Source organism: Rissa tridactyla, chromosome 11 (genome assembly GCF_028500815.1).
Source record: "Rissa tridactyla isolate bRisTri1 chromosome 11, bRisTri1.patW.cur.20221130, whole genome shotgun sequence".
NCBI classification, from domain to species: Eukaryota; Metazoa; Chordata; class Aves; order Charadriiformes; family Laridae; genus Rissa; species Rissa tridactyla.
In genome coordinates, this window is record NC_071476.1 from 11049413 (window position 1) to 11062750 (window position 13338).

Here is a 13338-nt window from a genome sequence, read left to right on the forward strand (position 1 = left end):
AGTCTACTGGCTGTAAGCGGTACTGTCAGGGGTACAACAGTATGTCCATGGTGTTCTGTCTGTGTTTAGCCTTAAAAATGTGTATTAATTGTTATATTTCATATAACTGTGCCCAGACATTTGGCTGCTTTCTATCTAATCTGTTTGGGTTTGCTTGTGTGTACTTTATGAAAAGCTTTTCTTGGACGGCGTTAAGAGGATGAAGACCCTCTTGAAATGGGTACATGTGAAGAAAAGGATCAGAGATTCTATGAGTGTAATAAAGAATTATTTCAGGGAATGTCTGTTTAAACCCTCCGAACAGCTTTTGCGCATGTTTGTATATTAGTGAATTACAGGTGAAGGAAGCCAAAACTTCCAATTCCTTAGCACCAAAGAAACGTTGTCAGTCTGAAGTCCCAAGAAAGCTGGAACAGTGAAATCCGTGCTAACTATGGACAAATAAACCCAGCTTTTTAGTTAAAACTTTACTCTCTTAATCAGAATAAATTCTTCAGCACACAAACAAAATAACTGTGATCATTCATATTGAAACAGTTTTCCTGGTAGACAGTGCGGGAGCAATGTGGTTCTGGTAGAAATGCAAACATGCTGTTGCTATGGAGCTCCTACCATCATAGTAAAAGACACCGCAAATGCTGCCGTACTCAGCTTGCAGAAAAAGCAGTCATAACCTCAATTGATTTTTACAGGATTAATTAGTTATATGTTCTAGCAGTGGAATAGGAGAAGCAGTCCCACCAAGCAACGGGGATTCTTTTCAGAAGGTGAGCTAACTCGTGTGTCAGGATTTATGCTACATTTCCATGCAACAAGAAAGCAAAAGCCAGAAGCAAGGAAAGAACACCTTGTCAATGAGCATGTGCCTACGGCGAAGCCAGTGACCAAGAGGGACGGACGTCGGCTGAATGAAGTCACTGTGCACAGATGTATGCGTCTGTGGTCGAAGGAAACACACACCCTGAAGAAGTGACTTGAAGGAAGATGTTAAACACAAACAATTAGAACTATGAAGTCTGGAAAATCCCGGTCTCTTTAGAACTACTCAAAATAGAAGAAAGAAGTAATTGAATACATTGTTAAGTCTAAATTACTCATTTAATCCTAATTTGACACCGTCATTCCTGTAGTGCATACATCTCAACCATGCATCTCGGATGGATTTGTGGACATGGAAGATGGTATTTGACTAAACTTTACTTACGTAAACCTTTAAATGTCGTCTTAGAAAATACAGTTTGAGTGGAATTTCTTGCATTTTGCCTGAATCCTTTTTTGTGCGGAAGTGTTCGGTAAGGAGTGTAGACTGCTTAAAAGAAGAACGACCTTCTCCCCGCATGGGATGTCATGTAAATGAAAATCGCATACAGTGATTTTCTTGCCATAATGTATATCAAATATTGATCCAACGATTTCTTACTGCTCAGTATATTTGTTTTCTAAAGCTCTTTCCAGGTGATTAATGGCATTATTTCCTCTTGGAAGATGGTCGTTTCAAGTTGCTTTTTTCTTTTCTTTTCCCTTTTTTTTTTAAAATTCATTTATTGCCACGATTTTCCTTTAACCTTCTGATGGTGTCATCCTGTACCCCTGAAATCATAAGAAATTTATCTGTTAGATATTGTAGATTCCTTTGGTTTTCATATCTATGCTCAACAGCTTTTACAACACATCTTAACTTGCATTATTCGTGGATTTAATATATAATTCACTAATGACTCTGAAGTGTATTGGGTTTTAAAGTATTCAGTTCCTTTTCAACAACGCTTCTGTTATCTTTGTAGGTCTTTCTCAGCCTAATGGTTATCTCAGAAAATTAAAAATCTGGATATATAATTAAATGTGGTAAAAGTTCTTGATAAAATCGCTCTATTCCTTTCCTTCTGAAACCACCTGTGAGGCAGCTTAAAGTAAATAATTTCATGTCATATATAATATGCATACAATGCACTTATCCGAGCGTTCCCAGAAATAGTTTTCATTTGTGTAGTGGGTCCTTATTTTGTGACTAAAGCTTAAAAGTCCATGCCACTTCTTCCTCGGTGTCTGTGAGTGCACTACTGGCCCCTCTCGTGCAGCAAATTCTGTGAATCGGTTCTTATTTGCCTGTACTGAATGCAGAGGGCTTCGGCTGCCCCGCTCTAGTTACTTTCATAAATGTGTTCCTATGTTTAAAACACGCTTACAAAGAAATAGCTCATGTGGGAAGAATGTTTGTAAGGTCCTTGACTGCTGCTTGCCAGTGGGTCCCAGATTTCCTCTGTCTGTCCCTGTTGCGTTTCATGGAATGGCGGGATGACTTGCAGCAGGATCCCGTACACACAGGACACGGATCGGTCCCTCGGCTGCAGGCCTTGGGGACAGTTGCTGGATTTTGAGAGGTATGAGGGGAGATTCATTTTCTTGAAATTGGTCTTTTTCCATTTAATAGCATTTAGTTTGTGGTGAGGCTAGTCTCTGAAGTGTTGTGAAAACCCAGTTAGTCTGTGGTTTTATACTTGTTTTGAGACTTCCAGTTCTTTCATGTCTGTTTTAGCAGTTACTAGCCCTCTTCCAAACACAGCTTTTTCCTTTATCTCTGTCATGAAACTATGACAAGCAAGGAACAAATTTCATCAAATTGACCTTACAGACATCTTAATTGCATATTCCTTTAGCTTGAAGGTTACTCACTATGTTACTCAATAATGCCTTAAAATTTGGCATTATTTTTTTTTTTCTAACTAACTGCAGAAAAAAGAATTAAACGTGGCATTTCACGCTGCTCTTGAAAATGCAGCTTCCTCTTTCTAGTGAGCTGCCTAATACATTGTGCTGTGAAATTTCCATCCTTTCCCTTGTTATTGCACACAAAGCAATTATTTTTAGTTTAGCTTGACAGGCTGGTAAAAGGAAGCTGTTTGAGAAGTGAGGAGGGCTGAAGTTTTGTAGAAATTCCAAGCAGCTCTGCACTGAATCATCAGTCCCAAGAGCACGGAGACATTCCATAGAAATGTCACACAGACCTTCTGGCATATTAATCGGGAAGCAGCAATGAGCTTTCACTCAGGTTGATTTTAGAGTTCTTGCTCATCTTGGGATAAAAGCTCTCAGCATTCAGTCATAGAATAGCTGAAGCAAACTCAAGATCAAGATACGGCTACAGCCCAGACTTGGCCTGTTTCAGTCGTGAGGTGGAGGGGAACCTTGCCTCTGGTTTGTATTTGTTTGACGTGTCTGTATTGTGTTTTAGTTTTATTACAGTCACACTTCTTTCCTCAGCTTTTACAAGCTGTACTTGGTAAAACCCCTAAGTCTACCACTATTCTAACTACGATAAGACTTTTCCTGTCAGGAGATGGTGATTTTTAACTTACTGTATACATAAGCATTGGTTAATATTCTAAAGTTGGTTTTGCCGTCAGATTTTCTTTGGGGCAAGACTGGTGCTTTGTTTTGGAATTTTTGGCAGAGATCACCCTGGAGAAATAAACAAGAGGTAAACAATACGCATTCAGGATCAATGACCTGCTGAGAGGTAGGGTAGGAGATTAGCTAGCTAAAATGTCTGTAACATTTATTTTTCAAAGTATTTTTTTCAATGTATTTTTCAAAGTTGCTGAATGCAATGCAAAAAACCTCCTGTTCGTGTATCATTGAAGTTGAATGTCTAAAAATAAAATTCAGGAAATGCAAATGGGAAGGTTAACAGAGTGAGTGCAATGCAACCACGTTCTGTTTCCTCCTGTTCTACTACTTAAGAAGTGCAAGAGGAGGTATTGTTAAACGCTTATATAATATGAAAATTAAGTTCTTGGCCTTACTCTGGGAATAAGAAGAAGTGAATTTAGCTCCTTTCATGGCAACAGCCTGAGGTCTGTCTCTCATACATGGGAGTTTTTAACATCATAATCGCTAACTTGTGGAATCCATTGCTGCAACACATCTATTATTAAGGGACTGTGATTCTTTGGACACGGCCATCCAGCCCATTCCTTATCCATGGAATAGTCCATCCATCAGACCCATCTCTCCAATTTAGAGGGAAGGATGTTGTGCGGGACCGTGTCAAAGGTATCAAGCAAGAGCAAAAGCAGTAAAATTGTGAGTTCGCCACCAGAATGAGTGGTTCCTGAAGGCTATTGCAGAGCACAGGGTAACGTTTTCTATCCCACAGCCACCCCGGGACTGGAAACAGCACGGTATTAACTGAGGTGAGCGGGAAATCCCAGGGCAAATATTCAAGGTGATTTTGATACAATGTAGATATAACTGCAGTGTAATACGCTATGAACCATTCTTGGCTCAGATGTCCCCAACTTGCTAATCAAAAGCATGAGAAAGACCTTCTGTAGCAGATTGTTCCGTAATGGCAAAGTGCCTTGAATCTTCCTTTCACCAGCTTTGCAATTGCCGTGGACAGGGACAGGATTACCCGGGCCTTATTTAACAAAAAAGAAACCAAAACCAAAAAGCAAACCAAAACAAAAAACCCAAATCTAACTTCAGTCAAAAATTAAACCCTTTACTTGTTGCTTGCTTGCCAAGCTGCATAGCTACGATTTCATTGTTGCTTTGATGTCTGGATCTCTGGATTGTCTGGTTTTGGCTTGTCCAAAAGGGAGTTTGGACCTGAGTCTGAGGAAGCTGAGTCTAAGGAAGAATGTACATTAATAGAAGAGACCTCATCGCCTTTTTTTCCAGATAACTTGCCGTGTAGGACTTGAAAAAGTGCAAAGCTGCTCCGTTTTTATTTATGTATGGCTCACTAGAAGACAGACTGACTCTGATGTCAAATGTAAGCTTGAACGAGACCCAAAGGTAAGAGAAAGAAGAATTTATTTTTCCTCATCTCTTTTCCTGCTTACTGAGAAAATGGCCCTTTTTTGTTAGCAATTAGGTCTTGTAATTTGTTTTATTTTTCTTACAGCATAAAAGCGTTCAAATCTAATTTCCTTTTTACAGTGACGCTAAGTGTAGGCTCTAGCTCTTTACACATAAATAAATAAATATAATCTCTTTCTACTAAGACAATAAGTCTGTTTGTTTGGTGTTTTGAGTGTGTGTCAACAACAAAATTAATTTGGAAATCTCGGGGCAAATATAATCAATTCATTTGTCCATACTGTGATTTGTGTATATAATATGAAACAGAGAATGTCTGGTTTTTAACTGCAAGATCATATTAATCTAATAAAGCACTGAGTAATATAATAAATCCTCTAAGCTACTGAGAAGTATAGACAGGAGCTCCTTCTGTACACCTTACAGACTTAGCAGTAGGCAACAATAGCCACATCGTTATATATTGGAGACAGATGTTGCATCTGTTGTCCTCTGAAGGCTACCCAGAGCAGTTAACAGAGGAATTTAAAAGTCACGTGCTATCCAAGAGTAATATTTTGCTGTCTGAAGAGACGAGCTTATATGTTAATCCCTTAGAATTAAAGAATTCATTCAACCATACTGAATGTAAAGCAAAGCGTATCTGATTAGCAAGAAACAGCTTTTGGGAATATCTAGTCGGTTAATTTTTTAAAAAGCAAGATATCTGGAGAATTTAGAATATGCTAGAATCAGAAGGTACTGATTGCCTCTGGAAACCAGCAATAACATTTAGGACTGCTGCGGGTTCAAATCTAACTCAGAGCAGCTGTCCGTGGAAGCAGTTACCTGGCTTTGGGGAAGTGAGCTACAGCTGACTGACCGAGTGTTTACATTGCCAAGTGCAAATATGCAAAGACAGGTATATTTTAAAGATGCGCAAGAAAAACTGGAAAGTAAATGTCAGTTAAATGTCACATACAATTAAGTGTGTGGTCACATATAATTAAATATATGAAACCATTGCTAAAGGTATTTTTAAATCTTTGTGAAAGACAGGAAAACATTTCATTGCCCGTGAATTTGTGGCGTTGTTTTTGTTAATTGTATTCTTGTACTCCGTTATTCTCTTTTATATAGATCAGCTGCATCTTCACTAGGCCAAACTTTGCCAAAGTAAAAATAACAGCAGTACAGAGAGAACTGGAAGGGCAAGGCGGGGGCCTGGCTGCTGCCCTGGAGTAAGGGAGCAGAAACGTGCTGCTTTTCCACTGTTTTAGTTGCGGAGTATTGATGCATGTCTATATCCGCTAAACACTGTAGTTTAAATATTTTTTCTCAACAAGAAGGCTGAAATGGGAGCTGCTGGGGGTTTTGGGGGGTTTTGGTTTTTTTTATTATGACAATTGATTCTGTGAAAGGATGGGTTGGAGTAAACGTTTCAGGCTAATGACAGAAGGAAAGTACTAGTACGTATATTCTGAAACACTCCCAGTATCCCAGCCTTATTTATAAAGGAAATTGGAGGACCTACTCCAATCTTGACAAGCAGAAATACACAGAATTTCCATTTCCTGTTGTTCTGACGGCAAACTTTAAACCCTTCACCAAAAACTCAGGACACAACTACCGAATTACCTCAGATACGTGGGCCAGCCAGCTTGGGTTCGTATCTCTGCTGGTGCTGAGCGATTCAGAGGTAGACGACTGCAAGGAATGTTGAGCTGGTTAACGGTGCTTATGTTTACTAGTTACCAAGATTTAATTTGGATTATGCTATGAAAGAGCAGTGATGGTGGGAGAGGGAAGAGTCTCTCTCTCAAATAAATCCAGGTTGAGACATGTTGTTAACCAGAGGTGGTTGCTCGATGTTTTCTGCATCTGCTGAACGTGCGTCTCTGTGGTATTTCATGACAGTTCCATGGGTTTAGGTACTGTGCAAAAATGTATTTCCTTTTTGTTTCGTGATGTTCCTACTCATATTCTGAGAGATTATATATTTAGCCTTCTTTTTTCTTTTTTTAATATAGTTGTGTTGCGTCCTAATTGTTCCTTTTGTAAAAGCAAGACTTTTTAACTTTTTGAGAATTTTGCTGTACTTTATTGAGTTTTGCCTTTGAAAAACTGACAGATCAGGTCTCCTTAACCCATCTAATTCTTGGCTGTGAGTTTCCGATAGTGGGTGCTGATAACGTCTAACAAAGCAAGCACAGAATTATATTTTTTTTCTCCTGCCCCCGCCGTCCGGTATACCGTTAGGTGATTCCTCAGCCAGAGGCCGCTTCTCAACATTATGTTTAACAGCCATCAATACATCTATCCTTCATTAGGTTATATAGTCCACCGTGTAATTGTTCATACTTACGGCCTGTACAGTGTCGTCCAGCGTTGAGTTCCGTCATATATTACTACAGAAAAGTACTTTTGCTTATTTGTTCTAGACTTGCCACCTCATTACTTCATTGTGTTTGCACTTTCAATCTAAGCTCACATCAAGTTGTATTGGTGGGCTTCACCTTTCTTTTTAGGGTTCTTTTTGAACTCTAAGTAGCCTGAACTGAGTGAAGAAAGAGAGAAGAGGTTGTGTAATGAATTTTTATTATTTTCGTTACGGTTTCTGTCAGCACTTTCTTAGAGTAAAGCAGCTGGTATTCTTACTGCAGCTGAACGTAAAGGAGGTGTTTTCACTGTGTTACTTTATCCCAGGACTTCAGATTCACAGACCTCATGGTCTTTGTTGATGTGGGAAGAGAGAGGAAGTCCAAGCCAGTTGGTGTTTTTACCCTGGGAGAAGAGGAACACAGGGAAGGTCTAGCTTTGCTATGGGTGGGAAGTAGGTGATTGCCTACTAATTTCTATTCTCCCTGGAAGTCTACGTTCGGTTAGCTCTTATCTCTGACAGCATTTGAATCCCTAGATGCCTAAAGAGTCTGACGCTGGGAAATTGCAGCCTGAGACTGAGGAGTGGTTCATCACAGATGGAGTTCTGCGTCTTGGCGGTGAGTAACAATATAACACAACCTGTAATCTGTAAATCTAACTAGAGGGGAAAATTATTACCCTTAAGAATACTGGTGTCCTTGTATTCCAGTACAGCCTTTCACTGGTCTATGGTAGTTCTTCATCCTCCTAAGTATTTGTCTAATGTGCCTGGAGTTGCCACTAAGTCAGTTCAAAACGTTACTTTCACTTTTCCCCTGCCTGCATTTACCAGTGTCACGGTTTAACCCCAGCTGGCAACTAGAACCACAGAGCCGCTCGCTCACCCACCACCGAAGGGGCAGGGAGAAGAGGGGGGAAAAAAGGACGACAGGGCGGAAAAAACCCTCCTGTTTTGAGATAGTCATTTTAATAGAAAGAATAACACAGAAGGAAAAATGATGATACTAATAATGACAGAGGTCACTCTCAGTGCCCAGTGAACTGGCACCCTCCCGAGCAGTGATCGAGGATTCCTGCCCCCCCAGCTAACCCCTATTTATATACGGAGCAGGAATGGAATGGTACGGAATGGTCTATGCTATGGAATATTCCATCGTTTTGTCTAGGCTTCTATGAGAAGCTGGCATTCCTTTCACAGCAATCACTAGAAAGAAAATTAACTCTTTCCCAGCCGAAACCAGGACAACCAGTCAGGGAAAACAGCGCTTCTTAGCTTTGTCCGTGAACCCAAAACTATTCTGTAGCAAGTATATGCAGCTTTTGCAGCGCCTGGGATTACAGCTTGAGACAAATCAGTTTCTTCTCATAAACTGCCAGTGCAGTGCATGAGATGTAGCAGCGCAACACAGCATAAGTTCTTGGATGTAACCCAAGGACTGTGTGATCAGTCTATGATAACATCCCTGCCGTCCTTCCTGCGATAGTGCTCCTTGAACAGCCCACATCTGTGGAGGGGACGATAGCTCAGTAGCGCGAACTGGAGATGGAGAAGGGCAATTGTCTGAAGGTACCAGCTAACATAAGGAATTGGCCTTTCCAGGCCCACAGACAAAATATAGAAGACGGCGAACTAAACGCCTCCCCTGGGCACAGGACACTAAACGTCAGCTCAAGCAGCATCCCTGGCATTTAATGAGATCCAGTTCCTCAGATAGTAGCGAGATCCTTTGCTGACGTCACAATGCAGTTGTCATGGTTACAAAAGGACCAGCTGCTCAATACAAAGTATCAGAAAGATGAAAGCAGAGAAAATCAATGTCCAAGCAGAAAAGACACAGATTTGGAGGTCAGGGAGAAAGGGAATGGGGATAGCAGCTAGGGAATCAAGCAGGAAATAAAAGCAAGAGGAAAGAAAGTTCAAAGGTAGATATCCAGAGATGGGTGATCCAGGAGCGGATCCTGTGGGAACTTGACATGTTTATGTTTGTAATTAACGACAAGCCTTCAAAGAGAAATCTGGAAACAATATTCCCCAGCAAAAGTCCCTTTTGGCTTATTCTCTTTGAAGCTTTGCACGTTATATCCCAGGGCAGAATGAACTGTGGAAGAGGAGGGTATGTTCTGATACTGAAAGGTGGACGGTGGCCTTTTCCCCCCCAGGGTAATCCAGCTAGTGTCACGGGTGAAAAGGAGAGCTCAGTATGTGACGTGGGGAAGGAAATTTGCATAGAGCACTCCCAGCTGTGCGCTGTCTCCTGTTGTCGATGTTTTGGCCAAGGTTCGTTTGAAATAGCTCTTTTACAAGCCGTAGCCTCTATGTGCTGTGCCCTGGTTTTGAGGAGGTAAAAATGGAGATGGCCTTTTTTTGTTAAGTTGGTGAAAGCTAATTCAACCTTTTGTTCTGATAAAAAGTAATGAAAAGCGTATCTGAGATAATAAAGTGAGCCTGATAGCCTGATGTGAATTAATATCATAGTGATTCCCTGAGCAACTGGGTTGGGATCTTCAATTAATTCCTGCAGCAGGATGGGAAATCAGGTTTCCATGGATACTGAGCCAGAAGCAGCACCGACACTCGCAGGAAATGCAAGCTTAGTTTCGCTGCAGCTTGTTTCCTAAGGAGGGTTCTCTCTCTTTCTCTCCCCCCCTCACTCCCCCCCACCCCCCAGCGCTCTCTATTCTGTATTTTTAAAGGAAAAGAGGAAAATGGACATTTGAAGAATGGGTGGAGAAAAAAAATACTATTCCCTTACCTAGAAAATTGTGTACAAGAAATGCAAGGGATTTGCACCGTTTTAAGCTGCAATTAGGAATAAAACAAAGTATGTTAAAACTAGGGGAGGAAAAAGGCTGTAGCCCATTGAGCTTATGACAGCCGCTGAGGATGACAGCAAGGCCTCTGGAAGGACAGATTTATAACCGCGGACGTAGTAAAAGCACAGTTACCTACTCTAGCGCAGGGCTGGAGGTGGTTTCAACATAGCTGTTGTTCACCCAGGTGACTGCAGCAATGTGCGTATTAACACCCATGAAAGCAAACCAGAAAAAAAAAGTGTTATATCTGCCGATTAAAATACAAAAAAGCCAAATTGTAGTTCTTGCCCAGAAGTTAACTGCCAGACACAGTGATGGGTAGTGGACTCTCATTAAAAGCATGTAAGATATGTGAAAGGAAGAAAGACATTTGGCAATTCTGTGCATTTTTAAATCTCTCTTGATTTTGATCTCTTTCGATGTAGCACTGTATTTTTAATTGCTATAGAATAGAAATTTGGGAAAACTCACCACCTTGTTTACTCCATGTACCAGTCCATCGAATACAGAATGAGCACTGATAACATCCAGGAAGAATGGCAGTAAACTGGGAATGTTTCTGAACAATATAGACATTGCATTCAGTTAATCTTTATAGTGCAGCGCATATTCATGTATAAAGTTTGCATTTCTTCTGTAAGTCCTGGATAAAGATCTCTGGCCACTGGTACACACAGGGTCTGATTAGAGAATCACAACAGTCTGCCCAATCTGGCTTTGAAATCAATGCTTGGCTTTTTTTCTTTTTGCTTTATTGTTTTTTCCTCATTAAGTCAAGAGCCAGAGACTTTCTTTCATCCAGAAAGTAACTGTAACATCTATGAAAGTAAGCTGTTTATAGTCGTACCGAGTAATAAAATCCCTATGGTCTTTTCTTCCATGTGAATATGCATCCAGGGTACTACAGTACAGATGTTGATGGTCTTGCTAGCCTCAGTCTTCTTTGGCAAGACAATATCGGCTTATAATTTATATTTCCTCCCCTCCTTCACCAATGAAATGTTAATCTTATGTCAGAAGCCTTCCTTAGCTTTAGTACGCTGAGTCTGCCTGGCATCTTAAACAACCCTTAATCTCCACAGGTACATACACATACAGTAGATGGCATCAGTGATTCTTCTCCTTGAAGAAGAATGTGAACACGTGGAATTATTACTACTGGAGGAGGAAAATGAGCGCTTGTGTCACAGCAGCACTGAGATCCCAGCACTGGTAGGGGCATCTGTCGTCTTTGTTCATGGATAACACCCGTTGGATGCTCACAATTGTTATCTGCTTTGCCTTTCTTCCACTACTTAGCACTACCTTTCTAATACCTCTCATGTAATAATTCTGCAGGGACAGTAGAGGACAGCCTTATATATGGTTAATCGTCTTACTCATCCTCATACCATAGGAGACCTAATGCCATTTGTCACAGGGCTAACAGTGAACCAAGGTAAGCGTTGTCTCTTAGCAACCGCAGCCAAATTATCTAAATGGGAGATGAGAGTTCACCAGAGCAGAGGTACTCTTAGGCACGAGGGAAAATCATACCATCATAGATGTTTAAATACTTCTAGTGTATAGCAACTCTTTTTTGCAATGACACAACCTCTACAGGCTTTTGAGGTCTATTAAGTCATGCATCCAAATAAACTATTTTTTAAAGGATTTGTTTAAAACAGAGCATGAAAGCCTGAGAGGAAAAGCCCCATCTGCCTTAGATTTCTGGGGAAAATCAGCGACGTCAGCTTTCTGCTCATCTATCACGTCTGAGATCAAGAAAAAAAAAAACCACAAACAAGCAACCTGATTCTTACACAACCCATGCTCTATTTAATTTTTGTAGACCGTGCTCAGCTCCTGAAATACTCACAGGGAAGAGTTCCCTCCTGTGGTTAGACAACACGGCTACAAATGAGGAGTGGGACGCATCTCAGGCCTGGCGCAGAACCAAGGGTCACGTACCCGAATGGGGTAAGAATTTTGCAGCAAACACGGGGACATCCATCTCAGTCGTTAGAGCAAAGCCATGCATCTAAAAAGCGATGATAAAAATCTGTTTCTCGCTCCTCATGGGACCGAAAAGGCTGCTTGGATTTAAGTGTTTTTTTCATTTCAAATTATGAGTGCTTTTGTATTCCTTCCCCCTGTGTCCCCATCTAAAAGCGATAGACTTTTATTGTAATGAACATACCTGCACAGAAAGAAAAATCAATGATAAGTAAGTTTACGATATCTGTAGAATATCCTACAGCACAATACATAAAAATGTCACTGCATTTTAAATCAGACAGCTTGGTTCTGGTGGGGGGGACAGGGAAGAAACAACTCTACAGAGTTCCTTGAAAAAGCCGGAATGCCCCCTCTTGTTTCTAACTCTTCAGGCTTACAGAATAATACAACATAATAAATAGAGAATGATAAAATTAGAGATAATAAAACTTTTTAAAGGGATATCTACCTAAACTTGTTTTACAGCCTGGAATATTAAAAACAGTACCCAGGGGAAATAGAAGAGGGAACAGAATGAGGTAATTGAAGTATTGAAGAATGAGGTAATTTGAACAATTAGTGAGAGACCTAGAGAAATTATGATTGCTGCTGTTATTATTACACATCCAGGCAAAACCGACATCTCCAAAAGAAAATTACTGAATTTTTGCCAGAAGTCGTTGGGCATTCAAGACACATGGAAACTGTTTGTGGATAAAGTGCATCTAATTAAAAAAAAAAAAAATTATATTAGTACACTAGACAAATTACAAAGATAGGAAAGCTGGTTAACTTTTCTTGCATTGAGTTGAACTTAGTTATATCCAGTGCCACAGTAACAGCGACCACTGTACTTTTAGTCACAGTACAGTTTGGCAAGACCTGGAAGTAAGCTGCGTAGCATAGCAGCAGGGATAAAAAATTACTGAGGGGCAAAGCTGTGGTTGTGCAGAAACGTATTTTGTAAAGGCACCGCGATGTTTTCACTAGCACAATAACAACACAAACTAGCAACAAATTAGTTTGAATGAAAAAAACAGTTAAAAAACTTAAACATTTAAACTTACACTGGAGCTGAATATAAAATAGTTTGTACCAGCTTCTACTAAGAAAGCAAGCAAAAGAAAGCCCAGGATTCATTCTCAGCCGATTTTTAACCATCAAAAAGATTACATACGGGTGCAGAAAAAAATACGCAGATCTTTCTGTAGTTATCTGAGAGACACATCTACAGAGAAGGGTCCAGCTCTATTCAGGGCGGGTATATAAATGAGGTAGGATGAATTGGCTTCTGCAAGGCCTGCCTTGCTCCCCTGACAGTAGTGAGAACCTCCAATACTGACTTACTCAAGATGCCTAATT